The 6,984-nt window shown below is 42.4% G+C and overlaps 1 long non-coding RNA gene across 2 annotated transcripts; it reads right to left on the reverse strand.

Moving 5' to 3' along the window:
* Positions 1-352: 352 nt before the first annotated feature.
* LOC122235743 lies at positions 353-6,410 on the reverse strand. 2 transcript variants are annotated; one of them, XR_006213766.1, is made up of 3 exons: positions 6,339-6,410; positions 690-800; positions 353-413 (listed from the first exon to the last, which is right to left on the reverse strand). It is a non-coding gene; the product is annotated as an uncharacterized LOC122235743 (long non-coding RNA). The 2 variants fall into 2 exon arrangements; XR_006213767.1 differs by lacking the exon at positions 6,339-6,410 and adding an exon at positions 1,779-1,844.
* Between the last annotated feature and the right edge of the window lie 574 nt (positions 6,411-6,984).

Here is a 6,984-nt window from a genome sequence, read left to right on the forward strand (position 1 = left end):
TGTGGGGATCAGTATATCTCATCATGCTCCTAACTACAGAACACCTGGGTTGAAGCCCTGAATGGATTATTGGATATGTGGCCCTGATCAGATCACAGGAGCTATCAGAATAAGGCTAACACCCTTCCCTGCTTCCCCACAGTTTATTATGAGGATGAAGTAACACGGTAGTAAATCTGGATGGTAATACCTGATACCTTCCAAAATCCAAAGCTGGAATGTGTGGAATACATTATTTTTTTCTCAAATGCACAAAATTGCTTACAGAATCATTGTAATCTATCTCACACCAGAGAATTTACTACTTTGTAGTTTGTAAAGCAATGTACAAAAGCAATGTACATCTGAAAGGGTGCCCGATACAGTAATAATTGCAGCCATTATTCTCGTGTTGCGTAGAATACGTCCAATCCCTGAAAGAAAAAGCCAAGTAGATTTGAATGAAGAAAACAGAAATCTGAACATTATAAAGACATTTGCCAATAGAGTCCCAATAATAATTTATATGAATTGAGTGGTGATATGTCATGGTACATAAAATCTGTTTTACATTTAATTTTACCCATATGCCTTCTCATTTCTGTTATCATTTTAATAAATGTATGAGGATGACCAGAAAAATATGTATGGTCGCTGGTGAATATGCCCTCCAAGAAAACTTAAATGACCCGAAGAGCAATTCCAGAGACCTGTATCACTCCTGGAGATGCCAGTCCCAGATATCACCAGCTTCCATGTTTTCGCGTCCACAGCATTGCCTTGATTGTGCTTGCCTCGACCAGGTTAGAAACACAGCTCCACTAATATACAGTAAGACAAAACAAAAAGTTACTTTTAGCAACCATTTGAAAAGTTCAAAAATTTCACTAAGGATCTGAAGATCACAGAACAGACAACACAGTCTTAGTGTGCTGTCTTCTGTGTGCTCTTTTTTCCCTCTCTCATTTTCTTCCTCTCCTTAAGAAACAGAGAAAATACTGCTGTCCTTGTCTTCAGTGGATCAGCTCCACCCTCATGGAAGACACCAGAGGTCTCAGAATCCCCAAGTGACTGTATTAATTTCCCAACAAAGATTTCTCACTAAAATATCCCCATGCTAGCCAATAAGTGAGTAAAAGTATCTTCATAGTTTAGCATAATTTTATCTCAGGTTTCCACTGTATGAGCTGATGTCTATGTTCCGTTTAATTCACTGAGATTCCTAATGGCATTAATGTCAAACAAATTAAACTGGGGATAATGTTCTTTTAAAACTTCATGTTATGCCCCAGCAACCTGTCTGCATGTCCAAACTCTCCCGTTTGCCACAGAGACCATCGTGTTCCTTCCCCAGCTAACTCTCCCTTCCCAATTTCCGCCCCTGTCCTCTCTTGCTAAATCACAGATCAAATGGAGGTCATGAGGCATAAGTGCCTCAACGTGGTGTTCCTCCACCTTCTGTCTGGTCTCAGAGGAAGTGGTAACCCTCCTCCAAGCTCAAAGTTAATTTGGCCAGCTGTTCTGTTGATGCAATCAACCCCTACCCTCCTCCGTGGTTTCATCCAAGTCCCTCTCCTGACACCGCAAGCCTCTGTTTCAGCTGTTACTCTTACAATTCTCCTTCACCCCCACTGTATCTATACTTCTCCCTTTCTTCTTGCCTCTGCAGCCAAACTCCCTAAAATGAAAGAACATAATCACTACGACGACTTATTTTTGTTGCTGGCATCCCTTCTTCCTTCATCTGATTTCCCTCAGAGGAACCCGTCCCTCCTGCCCCCTAGGGATGGGAACCTGACCGAAACAATGTCTTGATTGGCATGAGCAACACTGATTGAGTCGGAGATGGACGTGTGACCCAAGTCAGGCCAATTAGACTCAAGTTCAGTAATTTTGTTCAAGTCCTGGAGAAAGTACGTCTTCTTTACGGAGGACTCAGCACCTGGAAATCCACAGTGCTGGAGCTGCAACAGACTGTCTGCCCACGCGAGGAGAGAGCCCAGCCTAGAATGGAGCAAACGTGGAAGACTAGCTGAGAAAAGGAGAGAAACTGGATTCTGGTGACGTCATCGGTGCTGCTGAGTCCAGCAGTGACTAAAGCCAAAAATAGTCTTGGATATTTTAGTTATATGAGCCAATAGATAGCTTTTTTGCATAAGTCGTCTCGTTTGTGTTTTCCTTGACATTTTCAAGCAAAAAAAGAGTCTTATGTGATGCTCCTCACTGTTTCCAGTTTCTCGTTCATATTTTTTAAGTTTATTTACTTAGGGAAAGAACGCAAGCGGGAGAGGGGCAGAGAGAGAGGGAGGGAGACAGAGAATCCCAAGCAGGCTTTACACTGTCAGTACAGAGAGTGATGCGGGGCTCAAACTCACGAGATCATGACCTGGGTGGAAATCAAGACTGGGAGGCTTAACCGACTGAGTCACCCAGGCAGCCCATGTTCATTTTTCAGCCCACTGTACTGTTTTCTAGTTTCACCACACCACTAAAAGTTCTGTCACTAAGTTAATCTCTTCTTGGCCAGGTGTTATGTAGCTCATCCTTTCTGTAGGATTTGAAAATATTGGCCAACCTCTCCTTGGTTTAAGTGACCTTATGCCTTGAATTTCTTCATTTCACTCTTGATTGGTTTTCCTCCTGTGCCTCTGCATTTTCTTTTCTCCTTTCCTCAAGTCACAAATCTTATCACAATCAGAGTATCAGGCTCTTCTTATTCTCGAAATCTTCCTTCCTTCCCTGGATGATTTCGCCAACCGTCAAGGTTTTAATGATCATTATATCTAGTAGTTTCCAAGTTTCTCTCTCTAGGTGTAATAAGTCCTCTTTTGAAGTCTAGATTCAGACCCCCAAATGCTGTCAAGGATGCATCCTTACCTAAATGTCCCAAATCACAAGTACCATATCCCCCCTCCAACCTGATTTACCCTTTTCTTCTGTTTCCTGTATTTGCTTATGTTTGTATATTCATCATGTCCAGCAACAACATCTTGAACTTACAAGTTGGTCACCATCCTTGGCCCTTCCACCTTCGGTCCTCCTCTTTCCTACCCCTCATTCATCCCCAACTAGCTGCATGACCTTGGGGAAATGCTCTAGACTTCAGTGTTCTCATAACTAAAACAGAGATATCAGTAATATTTGTTTAGAAGACTAAATGCAACACTCACGTAAGGTACTGCGAACAGTGTCTAGTGCATATAATGCCTTAAGTAAACATTAGCTTTTGTATCAGTTATCGACTGATGTATTTAACAAGCTACCCCATAATTTCATAGCTTAAAACAAGCAACTCATGAATGTACTTGCTCATGAAGCTGTAAATTAGTTAGGGCTTGGAGAGGACAGCTCACCACTGCCCTGTGCAGCATCTGCTGAGGTGGCTGGAGTCAGACTGGAAGGTCTTCTTCAAGATGGCTCACTCAAATGGTTGGCAAGTTGGTGCTGGCTGTGGCTGAGCTCACCTGGGGCTCTGGCCCAGCACCTAGGTTCTTCTCCATGTGTGCCTCTCTGCCCATTAGTTTTCCTCACAGTATAAGGAATGAACCCCCAGGAGACAAGAGGTGGGTTCCGAAAACAAGCACCCCACAAACAAGAAGTGGAAACTGTTAGTAGCTTAAGACCTGAGCCCGGAAGCTGGCACACTGTCGCTTCTACCATATTCTGTTATTCAAATCACAGGACCCAGATTCAAGTAGAGGGGTCACAACAATTTCTGAAGGGCAGATTGTCAAAGGGTTGAGGGGCCAAGTTATGAAACCACCATAGCTCTTTCCTTCCACACCACCACCCTCCTTCTTTCCATAGTCACCACCAGTACTTTGCTTTAGCTTTTAGTTTATTTCCTGAACTGTTGTCAGCAGCTCTTGTCTCCTTGCCTCTATTCTCACTCTCCTCCCATCTCTTCCCCACACTGATATTTCTAAGACTATGTTACCTCCTGTTAAAATCTCTTTGGTGGCTCCTCATGATATAGATAATATCCAGGGTGGCCTGGGTGGCTCAGTTGGTTAAGCATCCAGCTCTTGATCTTGGCTCAGGTCATGATCTCACAGTTTGAGAGTTCAAGCCCCACATCTGCTTGAGATTCTCTCTCTCCCTCTCTCTCTGCCCCCTCCTCTCAAAATAAGTAAACTTAAGAAAAAAAAAAAAAGAGTGGGATAGGAAATAAGGGTGGTGGTGTGCAATCTGTTAGATTATTAAAGAATAATATAAAAGCTTACTTTTTGTTCAATTTACATGTATTTTATTTTCAAAGAGTTAAGTTTTTAGGACACGATTACTTATTAAATAGTTTGGACCAATTACTTAATAAACAGAACTGTTAAGTATTTCATTTGTCCTATGACTGCCATGAAAAAATTACTGAGTTGCTAAGGACACATTAAGCTGAGAAAGTTTGGGAACCTTGCACATAACATATGAGACAGAAATTTAACAAAAGATATTTTATTTTTTTAAGTTTATTTTTACTTATTTTGAGAGAGAGAGAGAGAGAGAGAGAGAGAGGAGGGGCAGAGAGAGAGGGAGAGAGAATCCCAAGCAGGCTCCATGCTGTCAGCACAAACCCCGATGAGGGGCTTGAACTCACAGAACTGTGAGATCATGACCTGAGCCAAAATCAAGCATTGGACACTTCATCAACTGAGCCACCCGGGTGCCCCAACAAAAGATATTTTAAAAACTCTTGGCCACCTTTCCTTTCTAAAACCTCTTCCCCAGCCACCATGGCACCCAGTGAAGAGCAGTTTCCTTGTTTGCTTGAGTTTGTGAGTATGTTAGTCCGTGTGCTACACATCCTATTTCCTCTATCTCTCCCATAAATGTCAACCCTCTCTGGCCAATTTTATTTTTTCAAATTCTTAGTCTCCTAATACTTTGTGCCTCCTGTTCTGTAATCTCGGTTTACACTCCTTAATTTCTGTTCATTGTACTCTCTGGAACTTTGTCCGTGATTTAATGACTCTCCCATATCCTGAGTTTCTTAATAGCATGTATGCTACTCTTTAACCAAAACCGAGTTTTCCCCTGTGTACATGGCTTTTCCAATAGCCTTCTTAAATGGAAGCTTCTTATTATTCTCTCATAAGTATCTCCTTACATATTCTTTTACTAACTTGCTTTTCAAAGCTAATACTGACCTTTACTTTCTAGTCTGTTGGAAAGACTCGTGCTCCTATAAGACTCTTGCTGTGAAGTTATATCCCTTACCCTGCCCCCCAGCTCCTCTGTCATGAAGAGCCTTTTGTTCTTTACCCCTCACTGTACCTTCTCCTGTTCATTGATGACTTTGCCCTCTGGCTCACAGTCCTTTTCTCCACCCTGTCTGGTCTCCATCCTGAGTGACCTCAGCAACCGTTGGGCTGAGTCATCACACACCCAGGCCTCCCTATTCGTTGGTCTCCTCATCTCCAATTACCTGCCTTTCTACTCCACGTCAACCAGCCAGGGTCACAGCCTAGCCCAGACTTCTCCAAGTGTGGTCCTGGGGCTGGCTGCGCCGGGATTGTCTAGGAAGCTTGATAAGATACAGATTCCAAGGCCAATTGCCCACTCCTGTTGAATCACAGTTTTTGAGAAAGGGTCCTGACATTGTAACAATCCTCCCAGGTGATTCTTAGGCAAAGTGACTTTCAGAACTACTGTGCTAAACTTGGTTTTCATCAGAAACTACCTCAACATCACATTCTGTAACCAGAATCTCCTATCCTTCTAGATCATTTTCTCCATTGTTCCCATTACAATTGCTCTTGATACAAATCAGCCGCTCCCTTTGCATTCTTTTTCTTCCTGCGCTCCCCTTTCATTTCACTTCCCTCTCTCTTTAGCTTAGATTTTTAAAGTAGTAAAAATAAAACAATTTTTCCTATTTGCTATGTGGCAGACACTGTTCTAAGTCCTTTACTATATTAATTCTTTAACGCTTACAATAACTTAATGAGGTAAGCACTCATTTTAATCCTCATTTTTTTTCTTGCCCAAATTTTCAGTTTTCTTGCCCTTTTATTCCTTCTGTGCTTCTGCCTAGCAATACCCAACCCAGGACCCACCCTTCAGTGCTTGTACTCTCGCCACTGAGCACAGCAGGAGGGATTGGTACAGTATGAGTTCAGGGTCACCTGCCCTAATGGGTGCTAATCACTCCATTGCTGGAGTTGGTATGCTCTCTTACACTTGGCAATCCAGTTCAATCTCTCCCTCCCTTTCTGCAGAGAACTTGGACTTCTACTTCATGTGAAATGTGAACGCTCAGAACAATACAACCTAAGCTCACCATCAGATCTACAAAAACATCTCCATTAGTGCCCTTGCTTCTTTCATTGGCTCACATATTTAACAAATATTTATAGAATACTTACCAAGCGACAGGCTTGTGCAATACTGTTTCAAGCAAGAGATAGGTTCTATGCCTGTTCCTATTTTACAATGTGAAAACTAACGGAGAAGTTAAGAAGCTTACCAGATTACAAATACAGTCAGCGGTGCAAGAGCTAGTCAGACCCAGTGTCTGAGCTCCTAACTGGTGGGTGGTACTGTGGCCCCACCCCCCTTGGAGTCTCTGGGCCAAGTGATGGGGAAGCTTAGCTGATGAGTTCTGCCTGGGGCCACAGAACAATGAGAGAGCTGGACTTTACCTGTTTTACATACTGGATTGTGTCTTAAGATTTTATTCAAAAAAAATTAATTAAAAATATTTTCTTAACAAAATTATTGGAGAAACCACTGTACCTCATTTCTCTAGGTCTGTTTATGAACAGCCACCCGTGATCTGTTTCTTCTGAGGTTAGAGCCCGTGGTTCAGAATAGCTTTGTTGACTCTAGAATCTATTTGCTTTATCCTCCAGACATTGAAGACTACATAATTTATTACAGTAAACTTTTGCTTTGTCATCCTGGAAGCTTAGGGCCAAATTCCAACTCAATGAGGAACTTGTGGCTTATCTCTTTGTGTTCTTTTCTCTTGGGCCTTAGCTATCCATTCCATTTTTCCCCTGTTGGCTCAAA

Source organism: Panthera tigris, chromosome F3 (genome assembly GCF_018350195.1).
Source record: "Panthera tigris isolate Pti1 chromosome F3, P.tigris_Pti1_mat1.1, whole genome shotgun sequence".
Lineage (NCBI taxonomy): Eukaryota > Metazoa > Chordata > Mammalia > Carnivora > Felidae > Panthera > Panthera tigris.